Source organism: Mauremys mutica, unplaced genomic scaffold (assembly GCF_020497125.1).
Source record: "Mauremys mutica isolate MM-2020 ecotype Southern unplaced genomic scaffold, ASM2049712v1 Super-Scaffold_100416, whole genome shotgun sequence".
Classification (NCBI taxonomy): domain Eukaryota; kingdom Metazoa; phylum Chordata; order Testudines; family Geoemydidae; genus Mauremys; species Mauremys mutica.
In genome coordinates this window covers 6,795-20,166 of record NW_025423336.1, presented here as the reverse complement: position 1 = coordinate 20,166, position 13,372 = coordinate 6,795, and the positions used below count along the sequence as shown (strand labels likewise).

Genomic DNA, 13,372 nt, shown 5'->3' with positions numbered 1-13,372 from the left:
CTGCCAAGAAGGAGATCGGAAGAGAAATCTAAGGCCAGCAGAGATAGGGACAATAAGGAGTTTCTAAATACTAAGCAGAAGCAGGGGTGAATGAGCTCCCCTCTCACATCTAGTGAGGATCTGGGGGAAAGACTTCAGGAACAGATCGTGTTTGCATAGACACACCTACTCTGCCTAGATATGCAGCATGATGGGGCCACTTTCCCAAAATGACCATTTTGGCAGGTGGTGGGTTACAAATCACTTTAGGATTGAATGGAATGAAATGTTATTATCCTTCCTGCATGAGTGAAGGGCAGCAGAACACACCTAGTCTGTCCTGATGGAGGGGTAGGTGGGTGAGGAATAGCTTTTATTGGACTGCATAGAAGCGATTGAGAACATCTCCCTAAACCAGTGGTCCCCAAACATTTCACACTGTTCCCTCTTAGCCATGGCTGTGGCCCCGCGGAAGCCGCGGTCGAGAACCAAGGCTGGGAGTGGGGCTGTTGCTTGCTGGGGAGAGGGGTGCAGACAGGGGTAAGGGGGTCAAGGCCGAGCTGGGCACCAGAGGCCCAGGCTGAGTGTGGGGTTGGGGAAGAGCTGGGACAGAGTGGGGCTGAGTGCTGCTCCCTCCATGGGGGCTGGCTCAGGCCCTGAGGTGCCCCCATGAATGTTCCTCTGTGTCCCCCTAGGAGTCACGCCCCACATTTTGGGACCACTGAACCCTACTCGCTAAGCAGGGGCTAGTGATGCCAAAGCCCAGGGAAAGGGAGAACAAGTGCAGGGGCCCCAGAACCGGAACCATGACCCCCCGTTACTGTCTGTGGCTCTGCCCCCTTCCACGGCCCCATCCACTGTCACCTCTGTTCCACCCCTTCCCCCACTGGCCCCACCCTGTCACTCCTTTACCCCGGCCCCGCTGCGGCCCCGAGACCAGAGAAGCTCTGTGCCCCTGCTGCAGCCCCCGGGCCGTAGCAGGGAGTGGGAGCTCCTCCAGCCCTGGGGCCAACATGGGGGAGACTTTTCCAGGGGGCCCCAATTTGGCCAGGGCCCCTAGTCATGGGCCCTACTGCCCCCTTGGCAACGCAAGGTTTGGGGAGGCTGAGTCCCCCCGCAAGCCTCCATTATGAGCCATCCAGGCTACCTCTGCTCAGTGTGTGGCCAGTCTCCCTGTGTCTCTGCTGTTCGTGCTGGGGAGCCTGGCCGGCCTTAGGGGTGGGGCCCCCGGCAGCCGCCCAGGGCTCCAGGGGGTCAAAGGGCACCGTGTGCCAGTGCAAAGGTGCTCACTGCTCTCCCTGCCCCAGTGCTCCTCCGTGGCCCCACAGAGGGTGGGGGGAGCGAGGAGCAACACTATGTGCTCCATGCGTCCTGGTCACTTTCCCCACCTGGGCTGGGCTGTGAGGGGAGCATCAGAAGCTGCTGCTCTCTGCCCTCCCCTGATGCAGCCCGGCTGAGGAAAGTGAGCTGGATGCAGGGAGCTCGGATGATGTCGCTTATCACCCTGCCCCCGCAGGCCCTAGGTGTGCCCGGAGGAGCAGCATCCCAGGGAGGAGCAGGCAGCAATGCCAGCTGCTCCAGGCACACAGGTCAGTGTCCCCACGTGGGTGCAGGATGGGGTGCAGGGGTTAGGGGTGAAGGGGGTGCAGGAGCGGGGCAGTGGCTGGTGGCACAGGAGGGGAGTGCGGGAGTTAAGGGCAAAGGGGACACAGTGTAGGGGTTAGGGCACAGGAGGGGGCAGGAGTTAGGGGTGAAGGAGGTGCAAGGGTTGGGAGTGCAGGAGCTAGCGGTAAAGGGGGAGGGGGATCGTCCAGGGGCAATGGGGAAATGCCAAAGTACAAGTTTTGCCCCGGGCACCATTTCCCCTAACGCTGGTCCTTGGTCACATTTCTTGCTGGGAGGGGGAGGGGAGAGAGATGAGGTGTTTTCTCTCTGTTTCTTTCCTCTCCATTTTCTGCTCCTTCCTTCAATTCCAGAAACCTCCCTTGTGTTTCAGACTGTGCAGTGACGCCCTCCCCACCCCAGGCCTCTGGAGCCTTTGGAGCAGAAAGATCCCAGGAGCTGAGGGTGAATCCAGGGGTGAGTAGCTGGCAGAAGGAGTCCTAGCAGCTCTTCTGGGACCGCAGGGGAGGAATGACTCCCCCTTCTCTAGATTCTCCCCATGGGGCTCTGGGGAGCAGGGAGGGTTGTGTGATAAATTCCATCCAACTCCCACTTTGATCCAAGCCGAGGGACGTCTCAGCTCTGCACGATCCCCTTGGCAGCACCAAACAAGGGATGTTTTCCACTGCCCAGGAGACCCAGCCAGGGACTGATGTGCTGAAGATATGTTGGGAAAGGGACAGTCTGCATTGCCAAGGCAGGGAATGAACAATCTACCGCAACGTCATTAATCACAAACACACTCTAACCATGCTCCATCCACTGGGGAAATGGACAGGAATTCTTGCTGTTCAGCCCAGTGATGAGCTGCCAAAATCTTAACAACGGGTTCCCTATAAAAAGTTCTGATTTAAGGGATGTGCGACAGCATGTATTTTTTGTACCAATAGGGTTACCATACGTCCATATTTTCCCAGGAGGTGATTAAGAACCGAAAAGCCTGACATGTCCAGGAAAATACAGATGTATTTAACCCTACCTAAATTCTTTTTTAAAAAGATGGGGCTGAACTAGAAATGAGCTCCGTTTCACATGTGTGGGTGGTGATCAGGGACAGTCTCCATTTTTGGGTCTTTTTCTTATATAGGCTCCTATTACCCCTCACCCCCGTCCCGATTTTTCACACTTGCTGTCTGGTCACTCTAGGGTGTGCACATGTGTGGGTCCCAGCTGCTCCCTGCCCCCCCCTCATTAAAGCAGGTGTGCAGGGTTACTGCCCTGGGAACTGCAGGGCACCAGTGGATGTGGGGCTGGCTGCAGACAGGGGCGTGGGGCAGGGCTAGCTGGAGGCAGGGAGTGACATGGGCTGGCTGTGGGCAGGTGATGCAGACGGGCGGGCTGCGGGTGGCTGTGGGCAGGGGGTGGCTGCGGGCGGCTGTGGGCAGAGGCTGGCTGCAGGCAGGGGGTGGCTGTGGCAGGGGCTGCAGGCAGAGGCTGGCTGCGGGCAGAGGGTGGCTGTGGCAAGGGCTGGCTGCGGGCAGGGGGTGGGGCAGGGGGTGGCTGTGGGCAGGGGCTGGCTGGGGGCAGGGGGTGGCTGCGGGCAGGGAAGGCGGGGGAGGGGCGCAGACACTCACACGGGGGGGCGGGGCTGGGAGCAGCAGGACGCAGCCGGGGACTCACCCGGCAGCAGCCAGAGCCCCAGGGCCAGAGGTCCAAAGAGCAGCAGCAACGGGGCAAGGAGGCAGCTCACATGCCTCTCGCAGCACAGCGCAGCGCCCCCCGGCGGCCGGGAGGAGGAATTACAGGCTTCCCAGGCAGAGCCCATCAAAGCTTCCCTCGCAGGGAAGCTAGTTAACAAGCGGTTCTAAAACCGCTTCTAAATTTAACAACGGGTTCGCGCGAACCCGTGCTCCAGCTCACCCCTGGTTCAGCCATGGCCACACGTACAGAGCTGCACAGCAGTGAGTGTGCTGGGGAAGCTGGTCTGAGCAAACCATTGGAAATGACCCTTCAGTGAGAACAGAACCAGAGTGTAGAAAGGCCCCTGTGTTAAGTAGTTGTGGCTGAGGGCTTAGGGAGCTGGGCTGACACCATGGGGATCTTTCTGTGGAGGCTTGATTCTTGCCAGCTAGGCAAGGCTGGTGTTTGGTGTTTTCATGGCTGTACTTTCAGTGATGCAGGTTTCTCTCTCCCATTGTTCCATGGGCATCCTACTAGATTGCCAGCTGCCTTTCAACTGCAGTGTGGAGACTGTGTGTGCGGAGAGACAGTGAGTGTGTTGAGGTAGGTAGGAGCGGATCATTATTATCCCTACTTGAAAGAGGGAGAAGCTAAGGCTGAGAAAGGAGAATTCCAGTCAGTGGCAGCATTGGGAATAGGACCCAAGAGCCCTGATTTTCAGACTATCCATTGGATCTTGAATTTCAGACATTGAATGACCTGAATAAAGTGCTCTCAGATGAGCTCCAGACCAACAACAGTGCACAGTATTTATTCAGCAAGTATTTGAGGAGAACTGCAATGTTAGAAAGAATCATGAACTGCTCAGAGACCATTAATGCAGAGAAGCAGCAAAATTCATCAAACATATAACAGGTTATGACTTATTTACTTGGTCTTAAAAGAGAACAACAAGGACCTGAGTCTCCTCCCTGTCAATAACCCCCTGCTCAGCCAATCAGGGTAGAGACTGAGGACGGGAGGCTGAGGGTTCTCACCAGAGAGCCCAAAGGATGGCCCAGGTCACCGGTGGGGATCACTGCCCCAGCATTATTTCAGCCCCACATTTTTGGGTGGACCTCCCAGTGGGAGCTGCAGAGCACTCCTCCGCAACACACACACACACACACACACACACACCCCTCGCTCCTGGTGTTGGGAAGGGAACAGGAGAAAGGACAAAAGAAGCAAGAGAAGAAGAGAAAGGAGGAAGGGATGGATGGAGGAAAAGGTGAAACAAAAAGGACAAAGCCTTATGTCCCCAATGATTCTATGGGACAAAATCCCAGGTGCGGAATAGAATTCTGCCTCTTTAAACTCATGTTTTCCATGCCTAGAATTCAACTGTCACCAGATGGATTAGACCGGACAGGTTTCAGACCTCGAGGAGGCTCTTACCTTCTAAACAGGGACGGCTGTTTTCTTGTAAAATCACGAAAAGGGAAGGAGAAAACTCGAAAGAGGTTCCTCCTGGCGCTCACGTACGTGAACCCGAATACTCTCTCAGTCCTCAAAGAGAGACCTGGAGAAGGAGACTTGCTGAAGCAAAGCCACAGGGGTCTCTGAGGTTTCCCTGGCCCCTCGCCCCTGTCCTGCCTGGCTGATGTCAGCATCTCTCTGTGAGGTCACCACCTCCCCACCACCTTTGACCAATAGTCTGAGGTCCTGCAAAAGGCCTTTGTGATGTCACTGCCACACCCCTCCCTTGCTGTGCTAATGTCCTGCCCCTGCCCAGGCACTTTGGAGGTTTGAGCTACTCCCTGTAGTCACCCCACTCAAGGAGCTTTCGTTCTAGGAAGCAAGCCGGTAGTTTTGGATCATCTGCACATTTTGTCAGCTCACTGTTTAGCAGGTTGTTTATGTGATGCTGTACCAGCCCGTGAGGCATTGCAAACCCTTCCCAAAACACCCTGCAGCCAGCTGCACAGTGGGATAGCTACCCACAGTGCACTGCTCTCTGTGGCGAGACAAGAGACGCTAGCATGGATGTGCTCTGGTGACACAGGGGCATAGGGTGGACATGCAACAGCTGTTCAATTAAAACACTTTAACTAAAGCCATGTTACTCTTTCATGTAGACATAGCTTAAAAGTGAGACATGACCCAGCTCCATTGAAAATAAAGAACCACAACTTCCTCCATAGTTAGCAGGATTTGAACCTGCGCAGGGAGACCCTAATGGATGACTAGTCCATCGCCTTAACCACTCAGCCTCAACTACTTGCTGGGTATGGGACTCTCACTGCACTCTAGTTCTGTTCTCACTGAGTGATCAATTCCAGTTGTTTCCTCAAACCAGCTTCCACAACACACACACTGCTGTGCCATTGTGTGTGTGTGTCCATGGCTGAACAGCAAGAATTCCTGCTCCTTTCCCTTCTGGCTGGAGCATGAGGAGAGTGCATTTGTGGCTAATGATGTTGCTGTAGCTTGTTGTCCATTTCCTGCCTCGATCATTCAGACAGTCCCTTTCCCATCATATCCCCAGTACATCAGTGATTGCGATAGCAGGGGGCAGGTTTTCTCTGAGGCACTGAGCTTTGCCAGGGGGTTGGTGGCTCCTTTCTTTCCTCACCCTAGAGTAAACTCAGCTTTTTATTCCATCCTTGATGTTTCAAGGAATAACAACAAATGACCAAAGAAAGAGGTGGACAGGGTGGGTCTCAGGGGAGGGGCAGAGAGGTGTAGGCAGGGGGCAGAGAGGTGTGGGTGATGGGCAGGTCTCAGGGGAGGGGGCAGAGAGGTGGGGGCAGTGGGCAGGACGGGTCTCAGGGAGGGGGCAGAGGGGGTGGGCGATGGGCAGGGCAGGTCTCAGGGGAGGGGGCAGAGAGGTGTGGGCGATGGGCAGGGCGGGTCTCAGGGAGGGGGCAGAGAGGGGTGGGTGATGGGCAGGGCAGGTCTCAGGGGAGGGCTCAGAGAGGTGTGGGTGATGGGCAGGGCGGGTCTCAGGGGAGGGGGCAGAGAGGTGTGGGCAGCAGGCAGACCTTGGGGTAGGGGGTGGAGAGGCGCGAGGAGGCCTTGGGGGAGGAGAGGAGCGAGTGACCAGCAGGCCTCAGCCAAAGAGCAGGGGTGGGAAGTGGCCAAACGGGAGTGAGGGCGGAGCACAGGTGGGGCCTCGGAGGGAGGAGAACGAGGGAAGGGGGTGGAGTGGGGGGGCAGCACCACGGTCTGGGCAGGGGCCGCCCACAGGATTCAGGGGGCCTGGGGAAAAACAATTTTGGGGGCCCCTTCCATAAAAAAAAGTTGCAATACGATAGAATCCTGTATTCTCCTGGGGGCCCTGCAGGGCCTGGGGCAAATTGCCCCCCCTGCCCCCCCCTGGGCGGCCCTGCCCTCAGCCTCTCCTCGTAAGTCCCCTGCCCCCTGATCATTTTTGTTGCCCTCCCCTAGACTCTCTCCAATTTGTTTCTGTAGTGGGGGTGGGGGGCGAAAACTGGACACAATGCTCCAGATGTGGCCTCACCAGTGCTGAATAGAGGGGAATAATCACTTCCCTCCATCTGCTGGCAACGCTCCTACTAATCCAGCCCAATATGACCAGTTACCCATATTGAATGCAGACACAGCAATATCTGATACATTGGTTCCTGTCCATTCAGGAGGTTATTTCCCACCTATTCATAAATAATGAAGCTGCTCTAAGCGGAGGGGAGAGAGCTGTCCCGTCCGTGTAGTTAACCCATCTCCCCGAGAGGTGGTAGCTATGTCAGTGGGGGAAGCTATGCTGGTGTGTGTACAAGCTGTAGTGTCTACATGTATATGTAAAGTTTAATTAACCCCCATTTTTAAAACCCCTGTGGTCTGGGAATAGAAAAGGAGTTCACTGAGGCAGAGTCTGTCCTTCAAAATCCTTAAGATCATGGACTTGCCAAAGCAAATGACATGGGGGTAAAGCTCAGTGGTAGAGTGTTTGACTACAGTTCAAGTGGTTTTTAGTTCAAATCCAAGTGCCCCCTTACAAACTTGTTACTTCAGTAAAAATAATTCCATTTCCAGTATGCTCAGGAGCTCTACTACATAGGGATCCCTGAAATGAATGGACACACCCAATGTTTTCCTGTGCAAATGCATAAAAACCTCCCAAACATGGCCCCCAGCTGAAATCAGTTCCAATCCTCTAAGTGTCTAGGTTTGTTTTCATCAATTAAACAAAGGCACATGAAGACACATTTGCAGGTTCTTGGCCTCCATGGGCTACAATGTGGAGAAGAACAAGAACCACATCCACTTGGGAGGAATGTACTAGTCTGTATTACATTTGGTAAGTAAGTTGCCATTGGGACTGAAAACTCTACTGGGGGTGGACAGGAGCCTCTTAGAAAAATAAAATAACCAAGATTTACCAAACTCCCTGTTACACATTCAAACCTCTCTCTGTGCACACGGCATCAATTGGGGCTCTAATAAATGGCAGCCTTCCTTTAACACAGATCGTTGTTCTGTGTAGCTTTCAAATGCATTCAAATGGCAGCTGTTTACAGGTCATGTGCTGCTAGTTCATGAGCAGGATCAGAGTCTCTGTAAGTTTACCAACCATAGAGCTGGGTGTGTCTGCATCTAAGGGCTTGGCTACACTTACAAATTTGCAGCGCTGCAGCAGGGTGTGAAAACACACCCTCTCCAGCGCTGCAAATTGCAGCGCTGCAAAGCGCCAGTGTGGTCAAAGCCCCAGCGCTGGGCGCGTGGCTCGCAGTGCTTTACGTTATTCCCCACTTGGAGGTGGAGTACGGACAGCACTAGGTGAGCTCTCGCCCTGTGCTGGGGCTTTGACTACACTTAGCGCTTCAAAGCGCTGCCGCGGCAGCGCTACCGCGGCAGCGCTTTGAAGCGCTAAGTGTAGCCACAGCCTAAGTAAGTGCAGAGTTATTTCAATGGCTCCTACACTGACATCTGCTGCCTCTTCTGGCTGGTAAATTGCACTATTTGGAACCTGCTCCTAAAATTACACCCTTCCTAGGAGTGAGTCAAAACTGGCCAAGGAAACGTCACTGGGTTTCAAGTGCAGCACAAGCAGGGTAGTGAGGGGCCAGCATAGGGGCCTCAGCGCTTTGCCTCTGTTGCAGGGAGCAGGGTCGGGGGGCTAGTAGTCATGATTGTGGGGGTTCTAGTCCTGGCTGTAGGAGGAAAGGGGTGTTTAGTGGATTAGAGGTGGGGGCCTAGAAATCAAAGAAAAACATCTCCCTTTTCAGCTTCAATGCTCATTGAACAAGAACATGGCTTCTCATCTCTTCAGTTTCAGAGGAGCAGCCGTGTTAGTCTGTATCCTCAAAAAGAACAGGAGTACGTGTGGCACCTGAGAGATTAACAAATTTCTTAGGTTCTGTTGCCATCATGTGGCCATTTCATTTCATTTCTTATTGTTTAAAGGTCTGGGTACTTTGCACAGAAACATCATTTCCTTGGGAGAGATGGAGAAGTGGAAGCTGCATTGATTTAATCCTCTGAAAAATAGATAAGGATTAAAATATTCCCCAGACAGCTCAGTCCCAACCGTTCTCCCTCACTGCTGCCTCTGAAGCTCAGTTCTGTCCCACGGCCCCAAGAACTGCTGGGTGCAAATCCTGGGTCTGATGTGAAGTAAGAAAAAAGAGATAAGGGAGGTACCCTATCCCCTAGAACTGGAAGGGACAATTGAGTCCAGCCCCCTGCCTTCATTAGCAGGACTGAATACTGATTTTGCCCCAGATTCCTAAGTGCCCCCCTCAATAATTGAACTCACAACCCTGCATTTAGTAAGTCAAAGCACAAACCACCGAGCTATCCCTCCCCTAAACAGCATAGGGGTGACTCTGCCTGCCTAGACTTTTCAGGAGATAAATTGAGACACGCCATGCTTGGAGAAAAAGACACAGATGTGTTGTTTGATTGTTTTTCTCATGTTAAATGTACTTGATCATTTCCATGGCAAAAATATTTGTACGAGTCCATGAAAAAAGGAAGAAACTGTGAAACTACCCATGGGAGAAAGGGGGTTTCTGACAGATGGGTAGATATGGAGATTTTTATGAAAGGGGAGAGGCCAAAGTAGGGCCTTTAGCTGGAGCAAAGGGGGAGGGTTTTTTGTGCAGTTTCATTTTAACCAGCCTCACATCGTGTAGTCCCTACTTCCCCACCCCACCAACGTGTGACCTAGCGCCTCCCCACTGGCAAAGCCACCTCTGACTCCTGAGACAGCCCCACTGGACTGGCCCTCCAGATCCCCCAGCAATTCCTCTCCTGGCTGGATCCCCTGGCAGCCAGAGCTCTCTGCAGAACTGCCGTGGTTGCTCCCCTGGGTCTCTGGTCAAGGACGGCTACCGGTTTCTCCTGAGAATGCAGCTGAGAAATGACTCACCCTTCTCTAGATTCTTGCCCGTGGGCTCTGAGAAGCAGGCTGGGGCCTGTATGATAAAGTCCATGTAACATTCCCCTCTCATCCCAGCCCTGGTATGTCACCAGTAGCTGCTGTCCCTGGGTAGCAGCCAAGGATGTTTCCCACCATTTAGGAGACCCCAGCTTGGGACTAAAGTCAGCTTCAGGCTTCTCCTCTCTCCCTTCTTGGAATCAAGTTCATGTTTTTACCAAGAATTAAATCAGCCCAAAGCCCCAGAGTCTGGATCAATGTTCTCTCCCCTCTTTCTTTATGCCCCTGTTGTTATTTCATGGAATTTCTGGGATGGAGAAAAAATTGAGTTCACTCCAGGTAGAAGGGGAAAGAACCCTGAAAATCTCAGGCCCCAACCCCTGCTACCAGGATCACTGAGGTGCTGGGAATCTGCATGGGAAAGGGACTGTGTGAATTGTCAAGGTGGGGAATGAATAACAATTTACAACTAGATCCACCTCATTAACCACCAACACAGGCTAACCCTGCTGCAGATAGAAGGGAAACTGGGAGTGATTCTTTGCTGTTCAGCCATGGAAACAGTGACCCAATTGCACCGCAGTGAATGTGCTGGGGAAAGCTGGACTTCACAGGCAGGTGGAAATAGTAAATCCTAGAAACAGCTGGAGCCTCCATCTCATCATTTCTGCCACCAGGATCAGGGAGTGAGCTGCTCACAGAGCCCACCACCATCATGACATTCCAGCAGGAGGTGGCAGCACCACCCACCCAATGCAGGGGAGAGGGCTGAGTGCATCTCTGCACCTTGAGTCCAGGGCACAAACTCTCTCTTCCCCACACATCAAATCTGGTCCTGCTGCAAAGTGACCCCTATGAACAATTAACCTGCAGGAGAGCAGGTCTGGCCCTCAGAGAAGGGAATGTGCTTCTTGTGAAACGTATATGTCACTGGATGTGCTGGGAACAGGAGGGCTCTGAGAGTGACCCATAGCACCCACAGCCCATCTGGGGATGTAACTCAGTGGTAGAGCATATGCTCAGCATGTATGAGGCCCTGGGTTCAATCTCCACGTTCATTTTTTCACCCTGCAGCTTTGCTCATGCCCAGAGGGGATGTGGCCCAGCAGTCTCCCTGCAGGAGTTTCAGTCCTGCTCAGTGAGGAGCAAGTGCCAATTGCATGGAAGGTCTGGGGGGGGTTCTGTTCCTAAGTCACCTTGGTACATGTAAGATTCCCACCCGCTGTGCTGCTTGGGACAAGGGTAGATGAGAAGGGCAAATCTCCAGCACTGGAGAGAAAGGTCCCATCTGCACAGACTGAGAGGCAAGGAAACAGGGGCAGTCAGTGCTCAGAGAGGAGAGAGGTCAGTGATTTGCACCCAACAGGGCACACTGTCTTTTTGAGTATCACAGGGGCAGCTGTGTTAGTCAGGATCTGTAAAAAGCGATAAAGATTCCTGTGGCACCTTATAGACTAACAGACGTACAGGAGCATAAGCTTTTGTGGGTGAATCCCCACTTCGTCAGATGAATGGAGTGGGAATCCTGTGCCTGGCTAGCCAACTACAAAAGCAATTTCTCCTCCCTTGGCGTTCACACCTCAGCTGCTAAAAGAGGGCCTCATCCTCCCTGATTGAACTAACCTCCCTATCTCTAGACTGATTCTTACCTGCATATTTATACCTGCCCCTGCAAATTTCCACTACATTCATACGACAAAGTGGGGATTCACCCACGAAAGCTCATGCTCCAATACGTCTGTTAGTCTGTAAGGTGCCACAGGACTCTCTGTCTTTTTGAGGCGAGTGCAGCTGGCTTGGGATGGTGCTGACGATGGATAGAAAAAAGGCTGGAGTCAATGACAGACGAGACCACAGAAGGGGAAGGGGAATGGCAGCCCCACAGAAGGTCCTGGGTGCTCAGATGCCCCAGTTATTGCACCCTGGCCTGTCACAGAGAGAGAAAAGACATCGAGGGACCCAGCCCCCCTACAGTGATCCCATGGACAAGAACCTGGCTGGGAGTGGGGTGAAGGTTCCCTCTGGGCAAAGGGGAGCTGAAATCCCTCAGTGTCCTGGAGTTTAAGCAATGGAAGCTTCAAACCCTGCAGGGGTGTGGGCTGAGGTGCATCAGCAGAAGATTGGGCTGGACAGGGGCGGCAGGTTTGTATAATTTTTGGTGGTGCCCAGAATGGGACCAAGTCCTGCCCCACCCCACCCCACCCCCACACACCTGCCTAAGGCTCTGGGGGAGAGTTTGGGTGAGGGAGGGAGAGGGGCTGGGCTCTGGGAGAGAGTTTGGGTGCAGGGTCTGAGCTCAGTCAGGGGGTTGGGGTGCAGGTGTGGTCTGGGTTGGGGCAGGGGGTGCAGGAGAGGGTGAGGGGTGCAGCATTTACCTCAGGCATCTCCCAAAAGCAACCCGCACCTCACCCCCCCGGCAGCAGCCCCTAAGCGGGAGGGCCGGGGGTGTCTCTGCGCACCGCTGCCCGCAGACTCCACCCCCGCAGCTCCCATTGCCACAGTTGACAGAGTTGGCACTCGAGGAGGGAGCAGCATGTAGAGACTCCGCCCAACCCCAGGGGCCGCAGGGATGTGCCAGGTGTTTCCGGGAGTGGCATGCCACATGGAGCGAGGGCGGGCAGGAAAGTGCCAGTCCCCTTTTGCTGCTGGTGGTGATGGCGGGGGTCCGCAGGCTCTTTTAAATTGCCCAGGGGCGGCAGGCGGGATCAGGGGGAACACTCCCAAGGGCCTAACGTTGCTTTGCACAACAATAAATCTTGGAACAGGACAGAAATGAAATGGCAGCAGAACCTAAGGAATTAAAAGCCTCCGGATTCTTGTGTGTGCACTGACTCCAAACGGAAACTGTAATTTGACTCACTTTGTGTCTGCGGCCAGTAAAATATCAGGACAAAATCATTCCAGTAATCGTGACCCTGGGTTTGAGGAGGCTTTGGTCATATTAAAATGTAACTAGCATGTTACACTTGTTTTTTTAAAGGTGGCTTCCCCAAGCAATCCCAAGTTGTTCTTCCCCCAGCTGGCTGATGGGGGTAGTGGGGGATCTCCCCAATCTGGGGGAATCTCTCTGGGCCCCACTGTTAATTCTCCAGCCTTTCTCCCCCTAAACATGCCCACCCCTCCCCTCCCCACTATCAATGTTTTGGAGCAACCCCTCCCTCCCTTTACAGGATACAGACTCTGTGACAGAAACTGACTGGGGCTCCTCTCTGCATGGCCCCAGTGGGGAAGGAAAGAGACTGGCGGGGGTGGGGGTGGGGGTGGAGAAGATGGGCAGAAGGAGTCAAATGGGGCTAAACGAGAATCGAGGAGATTTTCTTCCTGTTAAAATGTACTGGAGTCTCATGGCTGAAAAGCCGCATCTTGAATTAGGTTTGATGCATCAGCCTGACAATCGCCAGGCAAAGGTGTAACCCCCAGAGACTGATAACTGCCACTTCCCAGCTTTGTCTAAGAAGCACCTGCAGTGGTGCAACTGGTTAGCGCAGAGGGGGATACTGCTGGGGTTATGAATTCAAGCCTTATCTGGTGCCCTGGTTTCTACTCCTTGTGTAGTTTCCCCAACTTGCTTTGCTTAACTCACATGGAAAGTGCCCTACTAGGAAAAGGAGAGTAAGTTCTAAAATGTGGAAGTAGGTGCATAGCTTGGAAATATCCCCCGTGTGCTGCCATTAGTTCCAGTAGATTGTTCACTGGCAGCATGAATTGATTTCTTTGCTACTGTGAAAG

General features: G+C 53.6%; 1 non-coding gene across 1 annotated transcript; it reads right to left on the bottom strand.

Moving 5' to 3' along the window:
- Positions 1-5,439: 5,439 nt before the first annotated feature.
- On the bottom strand, positions 5,440-5,521 carry TRNAT-AGU. Its single transcript has one exon. It is a non-coding gene; the product is annotated as a tRNA-Thr (tRNA).
- Positions 5,522-13,372: the final 7,851 nt, after the last annotated feature.